At 54.2% G+C, this 12,225-nt stretch overlaps 1 protein-coding gene across 1 annotated transcript in view; it reads right to left on the bottom strand.

Annotated features, from left to right (window-relative positions):
* The window catches only part of LOC138357269 (flap endonuclease 1-like), a 157,867-nt gene that overhangs the window by 55,324 nt on the left and 90,318 nt on the right, over positions 1-12,225 (bottom strand). The window lies entirely within an intron of this gene.

Below are 12,225 nucleotides of genomic sequence, written 5' to 3' on the forward strand. Positions count from 1 at the left end.
GGTATAAAAGAGGCCGTTAAATTGAGTGGATACTGTACTTTACAAGAAAAGTAGCCAAACAGTACATGACCTGAGTGAACCGCTAAATAGAAGAAACAGCCCAGCTCATGGGACAGGAGCCAAAAGATTAAGCAGGTACAACATAGCCGGCTTATGAAATGAAGACAATAAACCCAATCGGGAACCCAAGTGGGCTACAAGTACAGCGTGTCCACACTTGAACGAACTATATGGGGCGAAGCCGATTCATTCCAGTGCGGAATTCGTTCCATCCGTCCGGTCCCAACAATCTTAATTTTTTTTTTTTTTTTTTTTTTTTACATATGCCAGGACACATTAGCAATAGGAAACATTGCACCTGACTCGTGAAGGGAGTCCTTGCTAGTGCTGATCCTGTAGGCCTGCTGTGAAACTGTACCAAAAACTTTTGAATTTTAGTTTGTTTCTTCAATGTGAGCTGCTTCATTATAATATCTTTCATGCCCTTTAGGTGTCGATAATAATCTGAGATGGGGGAATCACCATCCCCCCCTCCACCCACACCATCCTCCACACACAAGAAGCACATCAACAAACTGGAAAAGGTGCAAAGACATGCTACTAAGTGGCTCCCAGAACTGAAGGGCAAGAGCTACGAGGAGAGGTTAGAAGCATTAAATATGCCAAAACAAGAAGACAGAAGAAAAAGAGGTGATATGATCACTACGTACAAAATAGTAACAGGAATTGATAAAATCGACAGGGAAGACTTCCTGAGACCTGGAACTTCAAGAACAAGAGGTCATAGATTTAAACTAGCTAAACACAGATGCCGAAGAAATATAAGAAAATTCACCTTCGCAAATAGAGTGGTAGACGGTTGGAACAAGTTAAGTGAGAAGGTGGTGGAGGCCAAGACCGTCAGTAGTTTCAAAGCGTTATATGACAAAGAGTGCTGGGAAGACGGGACACCACGAGCGTAGCTCTCATCCTGTAACTACACTTAGGTAATTACACTTAGGTAATTACACCCCCCACCATCCCCCACACTATCCCCCACACCACCCACACTATCCCCCACACCCCCCCACACCACCTACACTATCCCCCACACCCCCACACCACCCACACCATCCCCCACACCACCCACACCATCCCCCACACCCACCATACCACCCACACCATCCCCCCACACCCACCAAACCACCCACATCATCCATGGAGTGGATTGAGGCAGCAGGCTTGGAAGTGTCTCATTTAACTCGCCCGACAAAAAACAAAAAAAAATAGGCTAGCTAGCTGACTTCCTAATCCCCAATACATCCTCCTCACCACTGACACACACGCCCATTTATTATGCATTGTTCATTTTGAATAAGGAATATGATAGAGCAATGTGTTACAAGCCACTGAAGTGGTAAAATTTTCTCTCTTAATTTTGTGAAAAGCATCGAGTATAGTATCGAGGCGGCCATGTGGCGTGGAGTCATCAGTCCATAATTGACGGGTTGACAGGTCTCCGCTCACACATCCAGGACCCTCCCCCCCCTCCACCCCCCAATGACTTGAGGAGCGACACACTGGTTCCCAGCCCCACACACCACCATCACACAATGCCAAGGCAGCTGTTGTTTTCTACAGGAAACAATAAAACATGTTAATGATTAATAATGTATATTAATACACGAAAATTAACATATTTTGGCATAAATATTTTACAGCTAAGATTGAAATTTTTAATACAGAATAGATGAGGTTTGGCAGCCATGCGTGGTCAGCCACCATCCTCTCCTCAGCCACTCTTACTAACGTGACCACCCTACACTCCCTACATCACCACTACCCCCTCTCTCACCAACAATGCCTCCCTCACCACCACTGCCTCCCTCACCACCACCGCCTCCCTCACCACCAACGCCTCCCTCACCACCAACGCCTCCCTCACCACCAACGCCTCCCTCACCACCACCACCTCCCTCACCACCAACGCCTCCCTCACCACCAACGCCTCCCTCACCACCAACTCCTCCCTCACCACCACCACCTCCCTCACCACCACCACCTCCCTCACCACCAACGCCTCCCTCACCACCAACGCCTCCCTCACCACCAACGCCTCCCTCACCACCAACGCCTCCCTCACCACCACCACCTCCTTCACCACCACCGCCTCCCTCACCACCAATGCCTCCCTCACCACCACCACCTCCCTCACCACCAATGCCTCCCTCACCACCAATGCCTCCCTCACCACCACCACCTCCCTCACCACCAACGCCTCCCTCACCACCAACGCCTCCCTCACCACCAACTCCTCCCTCACCACCACCACCTCCCTCACCACCAACGCCTCCCTCACCACCAACGCCTCCCTCACCACCAACGCCTCCCTCACCACCAACGCCTCCCTCACCACCAACGCCTCCCTCACCACCAACGCCTCCCTCACCACCACCGCCTCCCTCACCACCACCACCTCCCTCACCACCAACGCCTCCCTCACCACCACCGCCTCCCTCACCACCACCGCCTCCCTCACCACCAATGCCTCCCTCACCACCACTGCCTCTCTCCCCACCACTGCTTCCCTCAACACCACCACCACCACCACCACCGCCTCCCTCACCACCACCGCCTACCTCACCACCACCGCCTCCCTCACCACCACCGCCTCCCTCACCACCACCGCCTCCCTCACCACCAACGCCTCCCTCACCACCACCGCCTCCCTCACCACCATCGCCTCCCTCACCACCACCGCCTCCCTCACCACCACCGCCTCCCTCACCACCACCGCCTCCCTCACCACCACCGCCTCCCTCACCACCAACGCCTCCCTCACCACCACCGCCTCCCTCACCACCACCGCCTCCCTCACCACCACCGCCTCCCTCACCACCACCACCTCCCTCACCACCAACGCCTCCCTCACCACCAACGCCTCCCTCACCACCAACGCCTCCCTCACCACCACCGCCTCCCTCACCACCAATGCCTCCCTCACCACCACTGCCTCTCTCCCCACCACTGCTTCCCTCACCACCACCACCACCACCACCACCACCACCACTCCTTCCCTCACCACCACCACTGCCTCGCTCACCAACACCACTGCCTCGCTCACCACCATCATTGTCTCGCTCACCACCACCACTGCCTCGCTCACCACCACCACTGCCTCCCTTACCACTACCACTGCCTCTCACCACCACCACCATCACTCTCTCACCACCGGGAAAGCAAAATATAATTCTGTACAACTGTTTACACTTTGGTGAATCATAGTTGATGACAGTGGCTGTCATCAACTATGACAGCTCGGTCTCTGTGATCGCTTGGATGAACATTCCTCTCTTAATCGAACATTTGTATGTTCCACTGAACATTTAGTACCGAATTCAATTTGTTCGGCTCTTCCGGGAATTCGATAGAGCGGGGTTCGTTAGACAGAGGAAGCACTGTAGCCCAATCTGGCATCCCGGACTAAGAGTATGTAAGGAAACGAGCAGTGCCGAGACAGAGCAAGGAGAGTGAGACAAGATCCAAAACCAAGAATAAGAACATAAGAAGACCAACAAGCCCTAGAAAGGACCGGAGGAAAGCCACACCAAAAGCAGACAGATGTTCCAATAATACAGAAAGTATTATTGTAAGTATTATTGGAAGTATTATTGTATTGTAAGCATTAGTAAGACAGGCACTGTTAAACTGAGCGGCAATCGCCGTGCCACCACGCGCTAGTCGGCCTGTACACCCTTGTATCCTGAGGCAACCCTCGTATCCCGATACAAATTTTCCGAGCAAATCCTGCTCGTAATCCGAAAAAACTCGTAACCAGGGGCGCTCGTAAGCCGAAGTACCACTGTATTCTAAATATATAAAAATGAAGATCACATGCTATTCTGAGAGCATAACACCACCAAATGAACAGTTGGTGGTATTATATATTTTTGCAGCTGATTTCAAAATCTGAAGTTTTCAATATTCAATTTTATAATTATTTTTAATTTTCTTGTTTTTCAAGTTACACTGGTATCATTTAACCCTTAAAGTGCGCATCACGTCATATGACGTGCTGGACGTTGTTCCAGTCAACTGCGCATCATGTCATATGATGTGTTGGAGTACTACGCAAGATTTAAACAGCCCGCGGATACACGGGGTTCACCTCACCTTCATCAGGGCTCTTGTAAACAGACGCCATTTTTAAAAAAATTCGTGGGCCAAACTCCCGGGTGATATTGGCCTCAGTATTGAGTGAGCAACCAAGCCTGACGCACGCAGCATGAGCTAACAGCACTGCTGTTCAGCTTGTGACCACAGCATCGCCTAAAAATGCCAAATTATACTTGTTCATGCTATTATGTAGCGATGATATTATTACAGAAGACCCCTGACTGTGATAAAACTGACCAGGGTTCTGATAATAGCAGGATTGTGGTGATATTTAGCGCTGTGCGCCATGGAAGGAGGAGTAATGCTGTGGGAGGGAGGGTGGTGGCAATGTCTTTTGACTGTGTGTGGCCACCTTTTATTGACTGCACTCAGCATACCAGCTTAGTGGTTCGCTATGGTGAACACAAATGTAGATACTTATATATAACGTGTGTATAGAGGGTATAAACAGCAAGAGAAGGTTTGGAGCCGCCATTTTGGTGAGGGCGGTGGCGTCGTCTGCACGACAGTGTTGTTTACTGGTTACCACGATGGTCTTTGGGCACCATACCAGTTTATTTGTACAAGTATGGTGAATAAAACAGGTAGATATTTATATATAATGTGTGTATATAGCGTAATAACACCACACAGTATTGTTGGAGGAGAAATATTAGTGCGTCTGGCCTTGAGGGCGGCCGCCGATCAGCTGACTGTGTGAGTAGCCACATCTTTGTGCCTTTACTCACCATACAAGCTTAGATGTACAGTTATGGTGAACAAAACATGTAGATACTTATATATAACGTCTGTATATAGTGAATTATAGCAAAAACATTATTGTGGGAGGAGAATGAGGGTGAGTCAGATGACAGGAGGGAGGGCGGGAGTGGCTGGCTGGTAAACGGCGGTCACTCCTCGTTACTTTTTGACTCATAATAGCTACTTAGTGGTTCGTTATAGTGAACAAAACATGCAGATACTTATATATAACCTGTGCTTATAATGTAATAACCGACAAAGTATTTGTTCACTGATTGATGAACATAATTGAATCAACAATATGCACACCATATTTTTGAGTACAGCAATGATTCACTCATTTTATTATATAAATATATCAAACTACACACTATTGAATAATATTACAGCAAAAAAAGTATGAAAAATCAATCAGAGACATTGAAATAATTTGGTAATTATCTCTTTGTGGCAACTCCGGCCTGACAGCTTGCGAGCAACAGACCGCCTGGGACGCACGCTGAGTCAGCGCCTATAATTTGCCAGACTTCCCCGCCCTATAGCGGGCAATATATGCCACTTACGATTTTTTTATTATTTTTCCCGTGATCAGTGAACACAAATTAACAGGTTAGAAAGAAAAAATATTTTTTTTTTTTTTCAAAATGACATGCGCCTGTGGGGATGACAGGATATTAAACCCCGAGCATGTTAAGGGTTAAACAAAGTTGGAGCATTTGCCTAGTAGATTATTAGCAAAACATTTGAAAGTTTCAGAAAATTAAAAAAACTGAGCTCAATGTCATACATCATATGACGTTTTGCACAGTTTAATGGTGATCAGGTTTAAGCCACCTGATCACCATTTGTATGGTGATCAGGTGGCTTAACGAAGCCACCTGACCACCATACAAATGGTGATACACACACATCAAAAGACCAGATGCGAAGAGCTGTGGAAAACGCATCGGGTTCGGACACTGAGCAAGCAGCGACTGAAACCAAGACTGGGCCAGCCACCAGGAGCTACAAGGAGAATTCTCCAACAATAGGATTCCAACCGAGCCAGACCAAGCATATATCGGGAGAAGCCGATAGCGGATAGCTAATATCGGGAGAAGCCATGCCATAGCGAAGAGGTCCACAAACGGGGGCCCAAACATCTGGCAAAGCCAACTGAAGGAGGCGGCGTCAACCATGCCATGGAAAGAGGAACAAATCGAGACAGGCCGTATGCAAGAACCTTAGACACTCCCTGGACACGAACCTCACGGAGACTGAAACTCCGAGAACCAGCAAACGAGCCACTCGAAGCGACCAGCCCCAAAGAGCCAAGAACTGAAGAGAATCCCCGTACTCATGTTGAAAGACATGAGTACATGATGCCCCCTTGACATGACGCCCCCTTGAAAGAACACAATAAAGTAGCCGCCACATCTGCAAAAAAACCAGCGTTGAATGTAATGAAACGCCATTTTCTGGGCGAGTCCCGGAGGCTCCCCAGAGCTATCCCAGGCTGATATGCTAATGTCAGACTTTGGCATCAGTCATGTGTATGGAGTTCTTAGGCCTACCGGGGACCACGGCCAGAACCGGGCCCCCTCAGAGAGGCAAGGGGAGCAATGGCCTATAGAAGCCCCCGTGTGGTTGGAAGCATTCTATGTCTGCCATCGACCGGAACAGGCACCCAGAAAGGTAAGCGCCTCAAAACAAACCCCTATTCTGGTTAAAATTGCTACCAAAAACCGAACTAGTGGATAGAACTCCCCAACCGAAAACAAGCAAACTAGTGTGACGTCACACACCGCCGCGCCGCTGTCTGCGCAGCTCCCCCCTCCCCGGGAGGGGGAAGGGGGAGCCCCAGACCCCCCGCGCCGGCTACCCACACCTCAGTTCTTGAGGCTGGATGTCAAAAACGCGAAAAAAAACGCCGACCAGAGGGAGGGAGGGATGCCGGGGAGCCTCCGGGACTCACCCAGAAAATGGTGTTTCATTACATTCAACGCTGGTTTTCTGGGGGGAGCCCCGTCGGCTCCCCGGAGCTAACTACCCACAGACAGAAAAAGAGGGACTTACCCAGGAGGCGGTCGTCGCTCACCCCTCAACTCGAAGCCGAGACAACTGGCTGCAACCGCCGACCCAAAGCAACACAGGCCCAACGAGGCCCAGGGACATTCACAAGGTAACGAGCAGCCAGGACCCTGTTCGACCGCCAAAATCCCTGCGCCCGAATATCAGACCAAGACATATTCCCAAAGACGGCAGCAAGAGCTGCGAACTTACGAACGTCATGGGCACGGGGATAGACCGCAGGCTGGCTGGACTTAATAACCCTGCGGACGACCTGAGAGACCCGAACCCGCGAACAGGGAAGAAGGGAAACCGGATCAACCCACAGCGCGTCCCCGGACACAGAAGCTGTGGCGCGCAAATAACGGCAAAGCGCCGCAACCGGACACAAAACATGATGCACCCCCGGCCTGACCAACCAAGCATCAACCACCCATGGACCCCTCTGGAACGCAGCAGTCTCATTCTTCGCCAGAAATGAAGGAGACGGCTGCAAACGAACAAAACAATCACCACGACCAAAAGAGCAGAAACCCCTGCGCCGGAGGAGAGCATGAAGCTCCCCTACCCGACCCCCAGAGGCCAAAGCCAACAAGAAAAGTGCCTTGGAAAAACAATCCTGGACCGAAGGGGCCACAACGAAACAAGGAGATGAAAGGAAAGCGAGCACTCTGTCCAAAGACCAGGACGGCTCAGGCGACGCATGAGCAGGCCGGAGGTGAAACAATGCACGAGACAGCTTGCGAAACGGCGCAGACGTAACATCGATACCGAAAGCAAGCTGAAGCGGCTCCGCCAGCGCCGCACGATACGAAGCGACAGTGTTAGGCATAAGATGACGGTCCTGAAACAACCACGAGAGGAAGGACAAGACCACCCGAACAGACAAGGAACTAACACGACGAAGACGCAAAAAGAAACGGAAGGACCGCCAGGAAACTTCATACTGCCGCCGAGAAGAAGCCCTCAGGTGGGACACCAACGAGGAGGCCACCTGATCACCATAGAGACGATGATAGACTTGAGTCAAAAAAACTATACGCGAAGACTCGAGGAGAAGATCGAACCAGCCACGTGACGTACCGGCCCGATCTGCTGAAAGAGGCGGAGCCGCGGGAAAACCCTCGGGTTCGGACACTGAGCAACCAGCGCCTGAAACCAAGGCTGGGCCGGCCACCAAGGGGCCAGAAGGACAACTCTCCCCTGGTAAGTCTCCAAGCGAGTCAGGACCTGGAGCAACAGCCGAACCGGGGGAAAGAGGTACAGGCACCCCCACCTCGACCAGTCTAGCCGAAAGGCATCGACCCCGACGGCCTCGCGATCGGGGAAGGGCGCCGCATAAACGGGAAGACGCCGCGACCACGCCGACGCGAAGAGGTCCACTTCGGGGCGCCCGAACGTCTGGCAAAGCCAATGGAAGGACTCGTCGTCGACCGTCCACTCCGTGGAGAGGGGAACGAAGCGAGACAGGGCGTCGGCCAAGACGTTGGACACGCCCCGTACGTGAACCGCCAGGAGAGCCAAACCCCGAGAACTCAGCAGATGAGTCACCCGAAGCGACCAACCCCAAAGAGACAAGGACCGCATCGAACCCCCGCAGGTCAGGCAATGAACCACCGGAGAGCAGTCCGAATGGAGCCGAATCGTCGATCCGCGGGCCACCCGAATCCTCCCCAGAGCAAACCACACTGCCGCGAACTCCCGCACCGTGCTGTGAGCTCGACGGAAGGACGGATCCCAATGCCCCTGGCCGGCCTGGTGAGCACTGGTCACAAAACCCCAGCCGAGAGACTACGCATCCGTGTACACATCGAGCGAGGGCTCGGGTAGGCGCCAAGGCACTGAACCCCGAAAAACCCGAAGAGGAAGCCGGTGATGCAGCAACCGACGCAAGGCCCCCGGGGGTCGAACTCTGCGATCGCGAGAGAGGCGGAAGGGGGAACCCCGAAGGAACCAGAACAGCCGTCGAAGCCAAACCCGACCCGGCGGGTAGACCACCATCGCGAAGTTCAGGCTCCCGCACAGCCCCTCGAGCAACCACCGGGTGACCCGAGGGCCCTCCAGAAACAGACGAAGGCGGGACCGCAGCCGCAGGAGAGACTCCGGAGGGAGAGACAAGGAGGCGATTCGAGAGTCCCAAACGAGACCCAGCCAAGTCCGAACCTGAGAGGGAACCAGATGGGACTTCCTCCAGTTCACCAAGAACCCGAACCCGGCGAGCAGGGAAAGAACCAAATCCCTGGCTAGCAATCAAGCAGACTGGCTGGGAGCCCAAACCAGACAGTCGTCGAGGTAGGCCAACACCCGAACACCTAGGAGACACAAACGAGCCACCACAACCCGCGTAAGGCGCGTGAACACGCGAGGTGCCAGGTTCAACCCGAACGGGAGACAACGAAAGCGGTAACTCAGACGCCCCACAACAAAACCGAGCCAGTCCCTGAACCGCGGATGAATCGGGACATGCCAATAAGCGTCCCGGAGGTCCAGGGACACCATCCAAGCTCCCGGCTCCAAGAGGAGCCGAACCTGAGACAGCGTAGTCATCCGAAAGGAGGGGCAATGAACCCAGGGGTTCAGACGGGACAAGTCCAGAATGAACCGCAGGTCCGTGCAGTCCCGTTTCGGAACCGGAAACAGACGGGAAACCCATCTGAGGGACGACGTCGTTTCGACGACGCCCAAGCGTACCCACTCCAAGACGACTCGACAGAGCGCAGGGAAAGAAACCTGCCCTGCCAGCCCCGACCCCCCAAAGGGGGGAGGGGCCACCCAACGCCACCGCAGGCCGCGAGACACGACCCGAAAGGCCCACGAATCGTGGGACCAGGCGCGGGCGAACAGTGCAAGCCGCCCCCACCATCGCCCCGTCAAGGGGGCAAACCGCGAAAGGGCCGGCGACCCTTACGAGACCCAGAACCCCGCACAGCGCGAACACCGCGCCGACCAGACGAGGGAGGGTCCGCAGGAGGAGCCAACCCCGAACCTGACACCAGAGGCCTACCACAAAGAGAGGAACCCCGAGGCCTGGCACGACCTTTCCGGGAAGACCCACCCCGGGACCCCCGGAAAACCAACAAGTCCGACATCGGACGACAAGCCGCCGACGCAGCCTGAATAAACTGCCCCACGGCCGACTCCGCAAACAGGAGAGGACAAAAAGGCGAAGAACGCCTAAGAGCCAGAGCCCAAGCAGATTCCACGGAGGAACCCAGCACCGCCTGCCGACACGCGAGACGGGAAGCATAAAACAGGGAAACCGCATCCCGCAAAATCGGCGTGAACAGCTTCAACAGGCAGCCGACGAACGCGCAGCCAAGGACAAGGTGCCGGACCCCGGGACGGACCCAAGCGTCCCCACATCCTCCATGAGCCAATCTGAAGACAGCTCCAGGAGGGAAAAGAACCGCAAGGCCGAACTCAAAAGGCCCCTGGCGAGCAAGTCCTCCGCAACGAGCGCCGCCGAAAGGGAGGGAACCTACACATGGAGCTGAATAACGCCCACATCGCGGGGAAGGGCAGGGGCAAACAAGCACTCATTCAGGTACTCAAGTTCGCCCCCCAGGAAAACCTGAAGCACCGTGGAAGCTTCCCGCCACTCCAGCGTGCGGGAACGACAGAAGGAATGCCAGGAATCCAGACCAAACAAGGGGCAGTCTGCTAGCCAGGACGACTCCGGAACCTCGTAACGGAGCCAGAAAGGGAACGAAGTCCCAAACCTGAACGTGGACGGATCCATTTCCGAGGCATAATCCGGGTCACGCAGGAGGTAAGCTGCAAAGACCGCTCGCACCACACCAGGTTGGATGCGATAAGCCGAAAACCTCCGGAAGGACGGAACCGACGTACCCGGGGGAACACGGAACCGAACCCGGGGAGGGGCCGACACCAAATCCAACTCGTACGCAGAGGGAGGAAAAGAAAACCCCACTCCTTGTAACAATAAGCCCCGCTCAGTGGGAAGAAAAACCCAGGCGGGGTCCAGCGGGGCCCAAGGCCCCCAAGTCAGCCCCTCCCCAGCCTCAAGGTCCTTCACCACAGGACCCGAGGCCGAGTCCTCTCCCCAAGCTCCGACCCCACAAGACAAGGACGGAGCAGCCAGAAAAGCTGGAGGAAGGGGGGCCCACTGGTCAGACCCTGAAGCTTCGGCCGGGAGACAAGACTCGAATGCCTCTGCCGCCCCCCCCCCCCCCCCGGAAGGGGCACCCCCCGAAGCTGCCCGAGTCTCGAGATCAAGTAACCCCTGCTCCGACCCCGAAACCCTCAGACACTTCGGGGCCGGAAGCAGGGGCGGGGGACCAGAACGAACAGAAGGGGAAGGACGAGGAGGTGCGGACTGAACCAGGATCGAAGCGACCCCCACCCCCAAGTCCGGGTCTCGAAAAGCAAAGCGGGGCAGCCCCGGGGCATCCGGGGAAGCAACCAACCGAGCGCGTTGCAACAGACGAAACCTAGACTGCAACGCACGCGCCGCCTGTACCCGAATAGAATCATCAGAGGATTGGGTAAATTGAGTCACAAGCAAGCAGCAACACTCACAGGACTCAGGGTCAAAAGTATCACCGACCCAACAGGCAGCGTGGCAGAGGCAAAAACAATGAGGGTCACCCTGAGACAAGGGGACCGAGCAACCCTCAAACTCGCACACAGCGAGTGGGGACTCCGGGGTCACATCCATCGGACCCACGCGCCCCCTAGGGGATTCCCAGGGTCCTGAGCGTTTACTTTAAGAGGACTCGCGCTCAGGTAGTCCCAGGCAGGGTGCTGCAAACCGGCACCCAAAACTACCAAGCAAACTTCTAAAGCTGAACCCCAGGGACGTGTACACTCACGGGGACCTAGCAGGGGGCGCCACCTAGGAGAACAGTGGAAGCGCAAAAACAAACTGAATAAAATGACAGAACCCCACAGGCAAAAACAAAAAGAAAAACAAAACCCCGCAAGAGGACAGCGAACCCCAAGGAACAGAGCCGGCCGCAATGTCAGGAAATACAAGCTGAGCAGCACCCTGCGCCCTACCAGTGCAAACTGCCTCTTACCTGCCGGTAACATGGGAGAACAGAACACCCAAGAGCCCAACAGGCGACCGAAAAACCGAAAGGTAAAACGGACCAGCAGAGGCAGACCCCGAGGAGCCTGTGGAAGGTGGCCCCAAGCCCCAAGGGCAGTACTTACAGGGCACCTAGGGAAGGCAGCCCTAGGCGTATGCAGCCCGAGTACTGAAGATAACTCCTGGCTCTCGCACCCACAAAACCAACACCACACGCAAAGCACAGTGCA

This window comes from Procambarus clarkii, chromosome 77 (genome assembly GCF_040958095.1).
Source record: "Procambarus clarkii isolate CNS0578487 chromosome 77, FALCON_Pclarkii_2.0, whole genome shotgun sequence".
Lineage (NCBI taxonomy): Eukaryota > Metazoa > Arthropoda > Malacostraca > Decapoda > Cambaridae > Procambarus > Procambarus clarkii.